General features: G+C 41.6%; 1 protein-coding gene and 2 pseudogenes across 2 annotated transcripts in view; 2 read left to right on the top strand and 1 right to left on the bottom strand.

The window, feature by feature from the left end:
* The window catches only part of LOC126929834 (uncharacterized), a 794,775-nt gene that overhangs the window by 6,731 nt on the left and 775,225 nt on the right, over nt 1–12,819 (top strand). The window lies entirely within an intron of this gene.
* LOC126964136 (calponin-2-like) lies at nt 6,556–7,661 on the bottom strand (annotated as a pseudogene).
* LOC126929830 (glucoside xylosyltransferase 1-like) lies at nt 8,533–9,742 on the top strand (annotated as a pseudogene).

Below are 12,819 nucleotides of genomic sequence, written 5' to 3'. Positions count from 1 at the left end.
GTATGTTTCTTGAGAGCTGACAGGCTTAGGTTTTGCTCCCTGATGCTGCAGTAGAAGCCACTGTGTTCTGATTTCTTGAGTGATGGCTGCCAGCCCTCCAAGCGTCACAGTAGGTGAGGCATCCATGGGGGTGAGAGCCAAGGATTTGTGGCCAGTCGGCATCTGTAAGCCCATTTTGTCTATTCTCTTTATTTTTGTATTTTGTTTTATTCATTTTTAGGTTTATCATTCAATTTGTTATAAATATCACTCCTAAAATGTCTCCTAGTTCTATTAAGGCTTACTTTCATGAAACAAGTCCAGAAAAAGTCCAGGGCAGCCATGGATATCCAACATGCCTTTAGGGAGTTAGAAATCTTGTATATTGAAGGTTTTGTTGTTGGGACCATCATTCCAAGGGTCTTCAAGTGGCTTATCCTGACTCTGGGCATTTCATCCTATTCCCAGAGAGCAGCGAGCAGAAAGAGCAAAGGGAACTTGGTTAAAAGAAAAGAGTAACAATAACTCTCCCATTTCCAAACAGATTTTCAGAAATCCAAACCAGTGAATTCTGCATTTCACATTGGTCAGGACTATAAGCTCTGCTCACTGCAGTTATGAGAAAAACTGGGAAACTCATTTAAAGACATTAATCAGGGGCGGGCATGGTGGCTCATGCCTGTAATTCCAGCAATTTGGGAGGCCAAGGTGGGAGAATCACTTGAGCCCAGGAATTTGAAACCATTCTGGGCAACATAAAGGGACTCAGTCTCTACAAAAACAAACAAAAGTTTGGCGTGGTGGTGCACACCTGTTATGCCTGCACTCCTACCTACTCAGGAGTCTGAGCTGGGAGATCACAACGGCCCAGGAGTTCAAGGCTGTAGTGAGCTCTGATCATACCGCTGCACTCCAGCCTGGGAGACAGAGTGAGACCATTTTTCAAAAAAAAAAAAAAAAATTTAAATAATAAAATAAGGATAACGACATAAATAAAGGCATTTCAATAGTGCTCCTTGTAAAAAGTTCCATCTTCCCTTAGTGAAGAAGATGAGAATAATGGATATAGCAGGGAAATGGACAGAATTGACCCTATTACACCGAAATGAAAGTCGTAACAGGTACACCAAATCGGCACCATTAAAACCGCATAATGTGACCATAATGCAGTCAAATTGTGACCAACAAAAACAAACTGACAAAAAAGGTATCATGGAGGAGATGAATTCTAAATCTAAAGTGAATGGAGCGCAGAGAGGGCTTCACATTGAGAATGAAACCATGTGTGAGTGAATTGTAACCAAGCTACTACATAGCAACATTAACGTGGCAGAGCGGAAAGGGTGCTAAGACATATCTGTCATCTTATACCATTTTGTTAAGAAAGGAAAAACTAGAAAAGTATGAATTTGGGTTCTACTTGAAGGATAAGACAATGATAATGGCAACACTGTTAACGTTTACAGTGCTTCAGTCCTACTATGTGCTCATTCATGCCCAATAAGTGAAGAGCTGGAACTGAAACTTTCTTATGTTCATTCCCACTGTAGTCTCCCTCCAGGGCGTGGAATCTTGTGCAACAGGAGGGATAAGTGTTTAAAGAGGTCTTTTCTACATTTTTTACTTCCACAAGCAGTCTCTGCAGTGTGAGTTCTTGTATGAATTATGAGTCTGAGGCAACACTGAGGCTTTTTTTCATATTCCTTACTTTCACAGCTTCTCTCCAGTGTGAGAACAAACAGGTACTCAAGATGAATGAAGATAAAAGGCTTTCCATAGACTTTACGTTCAGAGGGTTTCTTTTCACACTTCTATAAGATACGAGAGTTCAGGAAGATGTTCTTATGCATGTTAACTCATTGAGCTCCCTTCCAGTATGTCCTCCTCTCATATTGAGTATGGTGAAAAAATTAATGATGATTTCCCCATTTTCACCCACAGGGCTTCTCATTATTGTAAATCTTAAGATGACTTTTAATTCTGATGACTTTGCGAAGTCTTTTCCACATTTGTCACATTTATAGGGGTTTTTCTTTTCCAGCGTGGCTCCTTATATGTGCATGTTTTGAAGCTTGCTGAAGACTTTCCCACATTCCTTACATCCATAGGGCTTCTCCAGAATGCTCTTTCTTAAATGTTTATTCAGGTGTGGGGAATATCTAAAGACTTTCTGACTTTTGTTACATTCATACGGTTTTTATCCAGTGTGAATTTTCATATGTCTCATAAGAAATGACTGATATGTAAAGGCTTTCCCTCACTTGGGACATGTATGGCTTTTCCCTCCAGTAGTATTACTCCTGTGTGAAGCGGAACTTGGAGCAGGGCAGAGGTTTTTCACTTTGATGACTCTTAGTCTCTACAGTACAGAAATGCATCTGGACAGCATGGAGTGAGCTACTTCCGAAGATGTTTTCACATTGAGTAAAATTATACGTTTTCTCCCTAACATGAGTTATGTGTGCCCTATGGCGTACATCCTCACTGCAGGTGCAGGCTATTCCAAATGGACTCCCCTCATGAACGTTTGGCCTCCTATTAATTTTACTATGTATGTGATGGACAATGTTCTGACTGCCTGTCCACGTGTTTGATTTTAGCTGTTTTTCTCCCATATGAAATCCAGTGAATGTTGCACCTCAAGACTATCATATTCATTGTTTTCCTATATATTACTACATTGAAATAGTTTTGGGAAAACAAGTGGTTTTCCATTACATAGAAAAGTTATTTAGTGGTGATTTCTGAGACTTTGCTGTACCCATTACTTGAGTAGTGTACACTGTACCCAATGTGTACCTTAACCCCCCGAACCTTCCATCCGAGTCCCCAAAGTCCATTATGTCATTCTTATGCCTTTACACCCTCTTAGCTTAGCTCCCACTTGTGAGAACATACCATATTTGTTTTTTTATTCGTGAGATACTTCACTTAGAATAATCATCTCTAACTCCATCCTGGTTGCTGCGAATGCCATTATTTGGTTCATTTTCCGAGCTGGGTAGTATTCCATGGTGTATCTATAACACATTTTCTTTGTCTATTCATCGGCTGATAGACATTTAACCTGGTTCCACATTATTGCAACTGCAAATGGTGCTGCTATAAATGTGTGTACATGTGTCTTTTTCATATGACTTCTTTTCCTGTAGGTAGATACCCGGGAGTGAGCTGATACAAATTTAAATAAAGATAATTATAAAGTAATGACCAAGTGAAATTTACTATTTCTAGTAGTAAAACAAAACACATTTATTGAGTAAAATTTGAACATATTTCTGCTCACATAAAGAACATAAAACTTCTGTATTTTGTATAAATGACATGTTTTATCTCACTAGACTCATCCTGTGGTGAATTGGTGGGGGAGGGTTGGAGAAAGTAACATATCTTTAAATTTAACTTTTGACTCACATTTTCTTCAAGTTTCAATTGTTCTTTTAGTTAAATGCCTCCAAGAAGATGTTCACATGCTTTGGGCTTTCTGTGGCCTCAAGGCAAAGGGAAATTGAATCTGGAGTCTTTTATTGTCTTCGTGCTATTCTCTAGACCTCTGCTTTCTCTGTGGCAGGCGGTCTCCCTGGTCTGATCACTGGTGCCATTGCATTGCTCTTCTCTGAGATGAAGCTTGTACTCTTGAATCAGAGTACAGTGGAATTCCCTGGCTTTATTAGCCTCCTGTTGGCTTGGATAAGATCTTCAGACCTCTCTGAGTTTCAGCATCCAATTTCTTCTTCCACAATATGTCTGGAATGGTCACATATGATATTTTGGCAGGATCATTTTGCCCCTTGCTGCAGTGGCCCCATGTTATGTATGTTAGTTTTCAACTCAGTTAAGTTGCTTGTTTACCTCTATGACACTTCCACATTGCATAGATTTGTAGGTCTAGCAGGAGGTATTTTATATAAACCAAGCTGCCAGAAACAGAAGAATGCTCACACAGTAAATCAGACAAACTACATTTATTACTAACAGAGGAGCAGGAAGAATCAGCAAAAGCCTAAGTTCTATGATGACAAGCCTGATCCTTGAGGTCAGAAAAGTTGCCCAGGGTTGACAGAGTCTCCTTTGCGCATGCCCCACTGTGTACTGCAGCTGAGGAACCCCTGAGTGCTCCACCCCAGGTTTCACACCCCATGTGCACCTTGGTTCTCGGAGTTTAAGAATTGCAGGAATATCCTGTTCTAGGAAAAACAAGGACAGAGTCCAGACTGTCCCAGACAGTTTCTCCCCATCTCAGGATATTGTCTTCTTGGAACATTCTAAAATCATTCTGAGGACTAGGAGGTCCAGAAGGCTGAGTTGGTCAAAGTCATTCAGGTCTTGCCCTCCTGATCACATAAACAAAGTGGACTACAAAACATTAAGCATTGGCAGAAATGATCATATTGCATTATGATAGCCATTCTTCATTATGATAAAAATAATTTATCCACCAAAAAGTTATCTGAATTCTAAATCTGAATGAACCCAACAAAACATAGATTTGGGCTTGTTGTCCCAGTTTAATAAAAGATATACTAATCCAACAAATTTAATTAAATACAAAAACTTTAGAATAAGTATAACAATCATAAAGACTCATTTCAATAAAAGCTGGCATACAAAGTTATCAGACGTATGACAATAATAGAAAATGTTGACACTGCTTAGGGTAAAGTGAATATGATTGATATTCAAATGAACAAAGAAAATAGTAAACTCAATAGCAAAATGGGCCAAAGAATCCGATACACTATTAACAATCTGACAAATGCAATGTGTACAAATAAAATGTGATCTGTATTTTCACCACTTGTTTAGAAAATTTAAGAATCCTAGATAACATTGAGTGATGAGGATATGAGGAAAACAGCCTTTATGGGCAATGGATGGGAAATTAAATGGTTTTAAACATTTCAGAAAATAATATGACAGGACCCGTTTGAAAGTGTGCATACTCTACAGCCTGTCTCAATGATGGGCACATACCCCTGATAGAGATTGGATGTGTGTTCCCTCCAAATCTCATGCTGAAATGTGATCCCCAGTGTTGGAGGTGGGACCCAGTGAGAGGTATTGGATCATGGGGTGGATCCCTTATGAATAGTTTAGCACAGGAATGTCCAACCTTTTGGCTTCCCTGAGCCACATTGGAAGAAGAATTTTCTTGGGCCACACATAAATTACACCGAAAATAACTGATGAGTTAAGAAAAAAAAGAAAAAAGAAAAGAAAAAAGGAAAAGACACACATACACAGACATGCACACAAAATCGCTTATGTTTTAAGAAAGTTGACAATTCTGTTTTGGTCCACATTCAAAGCTGTTCTGACCTGCATTCAGCCCACAAGCTGCGGGTTGGACAAGCTTAGTTTATCACAATCCACTTGAGTGAGTTCTTCACAGTGAGTTCATGAGAGATCTGATTGTTAAAAACAGCATGGGACTGCCCCCTTCTCTCTCTTACTCCCTCTCTGACCATGTGACACACTGGCTCCCCTTCACCATCTGCCAGGACTATAAGCTTCTTGATAGACCAGTATACCTGGTCAGGCCCTAAGGGGAGGAGGGCTAAGGCTCCTTAAAACCTACTGAGAAGCTGGGCGTGGTGTCTCATGCCTGTTACCCCAACACTTTGGGAGGACGAGGCGGGGGGATCACATGAGGGCAAGAGTTCCAGATCAACCTGGTAAACATGGTGAAATCCTGTCTCTAATAAAAATACAAAACATTAGCCAGGCGTGGTGGCACACGCCTGTAGTCCCAGCTATTCTGGAGGCTGAGGCAGGAGAATCGCTTGAGCGTGGGAGGCTGGTGCAGTGAGGCGAGATCACTCCACTGTGTTTCAGCCTGGGCGACAGAGTGAGACTCCATCTCAAAAAAACACAAACAAACAAACAAACAAACAAAAATCCTAGTGAGGGCCACGGGGGTGGGGGAGCTAGGATGGAGAGGGGTCAGGCTTAACCTTGGCAACTCAGAATTCCATTACCCTGTACGGGCCTCAGTTTTCTCACCGGGCCCCAATGTAGGTCTGAGGGTCCTAGGGAAATCCAGCCACTCAGGAGCCTGAGATATTTTAGCATCGTGTCTGGGCCCCCTCTCCCAGGGCACTTATTTCCCAGCACCCTCTCCACTGTCTCCGTGCCGTTCCTCAGGAAAAAAAAGTTTTCTTTAGTTAATACCTCCTGAAGATTTTGTGGGCACAGAAACCACAAACTGATTGGCTGACAAAAAGGGGAAGAAGAGAGGCCACTGGAAATCTTCTGGGTCCGGTTTCCTCCACGCCCAGGTCTCTTCTCCCCAGCACAGCTGGGTGCACAGCCTGGACATGCCAGTGGGGACCCTTATCCTACACGCATCAGGAAAAGGCCTTGATCCCTTTGGTGGCTCAGTCCTGCGAGGGAACCAAAGCAATGGGGAGGGGTGTGGGGAAAAAAACCCTGCTGCCTGATCCCACGCCGCCACTCACAGACCCTCAGTTGACTGGTAGCACTGAACAGGTTGGAAAAAAAAAAAAAGACGGAAACACAGAAAAACCCAAACACCCAGACGGGGAGACCGTCTGGGGAGAGAGTGTGCTGGGAGCCTCAGTAGCCGGTCTCCTCCTGGTTGTAAGGGAGATATTCAGGGGCCTCCCCTGGCCCCGGGCAGTCGCCGGCACCCGAGGGAGCCCCATGGGCCACTGGGCTTCCGGGTAGTACTTGGGGCCGTGTATTGAAGATCTGGCCAAAGACCTGGCCGCTCTGGTTGGCGCCTTGCCTGTAGCCCATCTTCAGGGACATGGAGGAGTTGTCACAGTTGTTGATTCCCAGCTTGGCGTGGTGGATGTGCCACCGGGTCCCAGGAGTCAAAAAGCCCACCTGGCTGGCACATTTGTTTGTGCCCATCTGGAGTTGTCCATGGCGGGGGCAGGATGTGGTTCTTGGGTCGTAGAGATGCCTCCCCGTGCCCTGCCGTACATGGTCATGCCTGACTGGCTGGCACATTTGTTGGTAATGGGCAGCCTGATGAGGCACTGGCCGGCTTTCATGGTGGCGTTGTGGAAGTTCCGCTCCTGTTTCTCTTAGTACTTGTCACCGATGTCCATCCTGGTCTGCAGCCCCTTAGTCTTGGCCTTCCCTGCCAGGGCAAGAAGAGACACCTGCACCTGGGTCACGTTCCCACTCTCAAACAGGTGGTTGGCCTCAAATAAGTCCAGGGGGTTCATGCTGTAGCTGACCATGGCCTTGAGGAAGTTGGAGAGGTTTTCCAGCTGGTGCCAGTTCTACACGGAAGCGGTTGATCTTAGAGACTGAGGCCGGCTGCAGTTTGTTCATGAATGTGCATAAGATAATCCCATCCTTCAGGCCCTTCTGAAAATCGGGGCCGATGGAGAGGCCGGTGAGTCCCGTGATCCAGCTGCGGAGCTCTGCCTCCTTCTGGGGGTCATATCTGGAGAGGAGTCTGTTCTTGACCTCCCCCAAGAAGCTGTAGGAGCGGCCCTTGTTGAACTGCCTGGAGCTTAACGCTGGCGGGCGCCGCCTCCGGACTGGACGGGACGGGACCTGGAGCTAAGTCTTTTATCTAGTTTGCAACATTTTGTTTTCACCACACCATTGTTTTTACTACATATCTTTGGTGTATTTAAAAAATGTGTGAAAAATGTTAGACCATCTCCCTTTTTTCCACCTTCCCTTTTACCCTTTACTGCCATTTATACACACACATCCACGCACGCACACATGCACACACACATACAGACCAAAATTAATTTAGATGTACGAATGGGTTATTTGAAGCAAAAAGTCAATCTATATTAGTAAAAGTGTCATGCCTGTGTGAATTATATTTATGATCCTTTTAAGAAGAAAGAACTTCCAGCCGGGCGCGGTGGCTCACGCCTGTAATCCCAGCACCTTGGAAGGCCAAGGTGGGCTGATCACGAGGTCAGGAGTTTAAGACCAGCCTGGCCAAGATGGTGAAACTTCGTCTCTATTAAAAACACAAAAAAAGTTTAGCTGGGCGTGGTGGCACGTGCCTGTAATCCCAGCTACTCAGGAGGCTGAGGCAGGATAATGGCTTGAACCCTGGACATGGAGGTTGCAGTGAGCTGAGATCATGCCACTGCACTCCAGCCTGGACAACAGAGTGAGACTCCATCTCAAAAATAAAATACAATGTTGAATTTTTACAAGTCATTGTTCCTATTCTAATTTTTGAATGAAACTACAGCCTCTAATAAAACAGCCTCATTAAACTAATTCGCTAATGAATTCTTAAGTAAAAGGGGAATTCCACAGAAATATATATGGCTCTTTTTATGTTTATTAAAAGTAAGAGCCTGGAAAACAGATGTGTTCTGTAAAATTGAATTACTTTCTATCCAGTTCCACTGGTTCGCAGTGTTTTATCTTTATATTAAAATATATATAAATGATTGATTGATTGATGATTTTTTTTCTTTTAGACACTGCTGTTGAATCCATGGAGAGTAAAAAGGGTAAATTTCCAGAACTAGGCTCCCTCTGCTCCAGTTCCCCAGGTGGGCGTGGCAGAGACAGAGACCAAGGAAGGCGGCTGGAGCCATGCAGCGCTACTTGTGCCTGGTGGCGCTCTGTCTGGCCTGCGGCTTCTGCTCGCTCCTTTACGCCTTCAGCCAGCTGCCACATCCCTGGAGGAAGGAAAAGGTGGCAGTGACTGGAAGACGCAGGCATGCAGTGGCTTCTTGACTGGCTGGAGGCAGATGTGGTGCAGTGAGAGGAGCGGGCAACGCTGGTCCCGCTGCGCATCCAGGCGGGTGGGACAGGTGTAGTCTGAAAATACAGCCTGTTGAGAAAATGCATCTAGCTATAGTTGCCTGTGGTGAAAGACTGGAAGAAACTATGACCAGGTTGAAGTCAGCTATCATTTTCAGGATCAAAGCTTTTCAATTCCAGGTTTTTGCTGAAGATCAGCTACATCACAGCTTTAAAGGAAGATTTGACAGGGGTCATTTCTCCAAATATTTAATTATACAATATACCCCATAACCTTTCCAAGTGAGAATGCAGCAGAGTGGAAAACCTTTTTAAACCATGTGGTTTACAGAGATTGTCCTTGCCGTTATTCCTGAAATAAGTTGACTCCCACACTGATAGCCCTTTTTTACGACCAGTTGATACTATTTGGTCTTTACTAAAGAAATTTCATTCCACACAAATTGCTGCAATGGCACCAGAACCCAAGGAACCTCTAATAGGATGGTATAGTCGCTTTGCTAGGCATCCATACCGTGGAAAAGCTGGAGGAAACTCTGGAGTAATGTTGACAAACATGACTGGAATGAGAAGGAAGTATTTCAAGAATGATGTGACAACTGTGCGACTACAATGAGGAGACATACTTATGACATGGCTTAAAATATACAAGCTAAACATGACATGGGTGATCAAGATTTGTTGGATATCATGTTTTTCACAATCCAGAAAGCCCTTTTGTCTCTCCGTGTCAATGGAATTATCATCCAGATCATTGTCTATATGGAAGCAGTTGCCAAGAAGCAGAAGAAGGAATCTTTATTCTTCACGGGAACAGAGGTGTTTACCATGACGATAAGCAACCAGCTTTTAGAGCTGTTTATGAAGCGCTGAGAAATTGTTCTTTCAAGATGACAACATTCATTCCTTAATAAAACCTTTAGAATTGGAACTACAAAAAACAGTGCATACATACCATGGAAAAATTTACAAAATATTTATCAAACAACTAGCAAAAAGCATAAGAGATCGTTATGCCAGATCACCAAAGGAAAGATGATTCTTGGTGCCTGCTACATCAAATGGATGAAAACAACAAAGCATCAGAGGATAAGTGTGAAGCAATCGTCTTGGGTGAAGCATTAAGGAAGGAATTATTCATCTCCAAAATATTTTTTTTTCCTAAAGAGGTTAAATGAGCAGTATTTTCAGGCAACGAAGAATAAGTTAAAATCTTGGGCTCCAACAAAGAAACATTTTTGGCCTCTGATATTTTGTAATGTTACTTACTATCATTCCAGCATTGATGAAAATATTATTGAATGGTTTTAGCCTGCAAACTTCCGTTGACCCATAGTCTCAAGTAAGAGTGATGGGGCTGTGAAGATGAAGAAAATGTACCTCAAACCCAGTGCAAACACTCAGACTGTGCGTAGAGTGATAATTTTATGTCAGCACTAATCTCACTTTAAATGTGTGAGAAAAAAGTTTGTTTACAGTAGCAGAAACAGTTCTATTTCTAAAGAAATGTGATGTGCCCAATGTAACCATTGACGATCTATATCTTCCTTTATATATTTCATCTCTGTTTTAAAATATTTTTATGACAATCATGTTTAAAATTGCTTTTAAATTATAAGTAAGCTGCATAAAAATTGAGCTGTATAAGAAAGAGGAAATACACTGAAAATTTTGAGGTTTTAATCTGTGCGTGTGTGAGAGAGAGTGAGAAATATAGTGTTTTCATTTCGTATGCATTAAATTGTCTTGCCAAAACTCAGATTTAAGATTGCTAAGTAGATATTTGGGAAATTTTTTATATCACTTTAAATGAAAAATTTCAGCTTTACTGGGCATTCTGGAAGCAAAATATATTATGCCGATGATAAAGTGAGAACCTTAAGAGTACACTCATATGACAGTGGAAAATGTGATGGACCCAAATGCAGAAGCTCTACACGTCCTGTGAGTAGTGATTTTAGTTACAATGGAGTAGAAAAATGTAGTGCATTTAAACTTTTCTTCTACCTCATAACGGCTTTGCAAGATACTTTTTAAAAAGCAAATGTCTAGAGCCTTCCTTTAAGAAATTTAAACAACTTTGGTGAATGATTTGGATTAAGATTGTTACATTCAGCTATAGAAAATGTGCTTTTAATTGGGTTGATGTGAGTACCTTCCTTTTTTGAATATCACTTAAAACAGTTAATTTTGTAAGCCTTGAAGATGAGAAAAATATTACTTATCTAATATAACTCTGTTAATAGTTTTCCAATTTATAGTTATCTAATATAACTATAAATTCTGAATACTTAGCATATACTGTGCTGGGGCACATATCTTATTGTACCCACTTCTATATGGTTATCTTCCTCTTCTCCCTGATATTTTAATGCTCAAGTAGAAAATGGAAAATCATGAAGAAAAAAATATCAGTTGTGAAAATCGTGGCAGTTAGCTTTATGAAGACACAGTGGCCTCTGTGGAGACATGGGATATGCAGAAAGAGATGGTTAGTGCAGTTGTTCTGTCTTCTGCAGTTCCGTCAGGGACACAGTGAGAGAGGAAAGTTTAAGCAAGGTACATTAGAAGTTGATAACCAGTCCAGCATTCTTAGAACAGATGGGTTTAGAGAACACGAGTTGTAGTTCTTTGGCAGAATGCCATGGTGGATATGAAAAACTGTGAACTATGTTGAAATTGAGCTTATTGAGCAGAAAATGAGAATACTACAAATTTGAAGTTCAGAGGGTATGCATTAGATAATTTCTAATGGTCCCCAGATATGATCATTGCCTGCCTGACTATATGAGGAGCTTGAGAATAGATTCCTGAGCTTAGCCCTTTGGAGACTCTGGTATACTCTGGTATGCTGTGTCTAGGATGGAGTCTGCCAAAAAAAAATTTAAAGAAGAGACTTAAAATTTTGAAAAAACTAGAATAGTGCCTTGCTACTATCAGATCACTTTGGAGGTCATTCCCACTTAGATTCTTGTATAGATGTGGATACAGAAACATGCAGATAGTCAATGCCAACTGTTGGGGGAAATGTCCATAGTCTGCAGGTTCCCACAGAGAGGATAGCACTTCCACTCCTCTCCCATGAGGGAAAAATAAAGGAGAAAAGCTTTCAGCCTCTCACCATAAGCTCATTCAGTCCTCCCCTTGGGAAGAGAAATGACTTACCCGAGGATTGTGCTTGGAAGTAGTTGTGCTGGTGAAACTCAGCCTCTGTGGGTTTCTCTCTCTTTCAGAGTCAGCTCTCTTCAGGATGCATATTTATTTCTCCCTTTGGAGGAGGTCTCAGTCCAGCTCAGCCAAGGACTGAAGGGCACATCTGGCTAATTCAGGACTGGGATATTGGGAAGTCCACTTGGACCCCAGATCTATGACATGACATGCTCTTGAGTCCTGGGAGCTGCTGACTCTGGTGTCTCATTTCTTAGTTGGGTCATATCTTGGGGTTATTTGTGTTCCTCAGCTCTAACAGGAGGGTTCCCAAGCACTCATTTCTTCTTAACCAATTTCTGAAGGTAAAATGTTGGTGAAGAGCACTCTTTCCTTCCTGCTACCATTAATTGGTGTTTATTTTGTGTTGATTTTGTGTCAGGCACTGTTCAGTAGTTTATATTTCTTAGCTGGTTTGATCTTTACAGCAACTTTATATGACTGACATTGTTCCCCCGTTTTTCAGGCTAGAAATCTGAGTCCCAGTGTCCCACAATGGCTGTGTGGTAAGTCTATGTTACTAACTATTATGCCACTCTGTGTTGTGACAGCGCCAAACATACTTTCATTCATATATATATATATATATATAAACTGACCATGTTCTTCTGTGATTTCTTTCAGAGAGCCTTTTACATCAAATATTGATGATGATAATAATAATGAACACACATTGAGCATCTTAATTTCTGTTCCTATTGACTGCTTTGTCTTTTGATTATGGGTTATAATTTTCAGCTTTTTTTGCATATGTAGTTTTTCTAATTATTTTTGTTGTATATTGGTTATTGTGAAAGATATGTTTATCTAGCCATCAGTTTACTGGATGAAAACCTTGAACTTCTGAAGGCTTGGTATTATATTTTGCTATGGTGCTTCTCTTTGGAATTTTTTCTCAGTTATAGAAAG

The sequence above is a fragment of the Macaca thibetana genome, chromosome 10 (assembly GCF_024542745.1).
Source record: "Macaca thibetana thibetana isolate TM-01 chromosome 10, ASM2454274v1, whole genome shotgun sequence".
Taxonomy (NCBI): domain Eukaryota; kingdom Metazoa; phylum Chordata; class Mammalia; order Primates; family Cercopithecidae; genus Macaca; species Macaca thibetana.
Note: the sequence above shows the minus strand (reverse complement) of the source record. Positions and strands in the feature narration are given on the sequence as shown.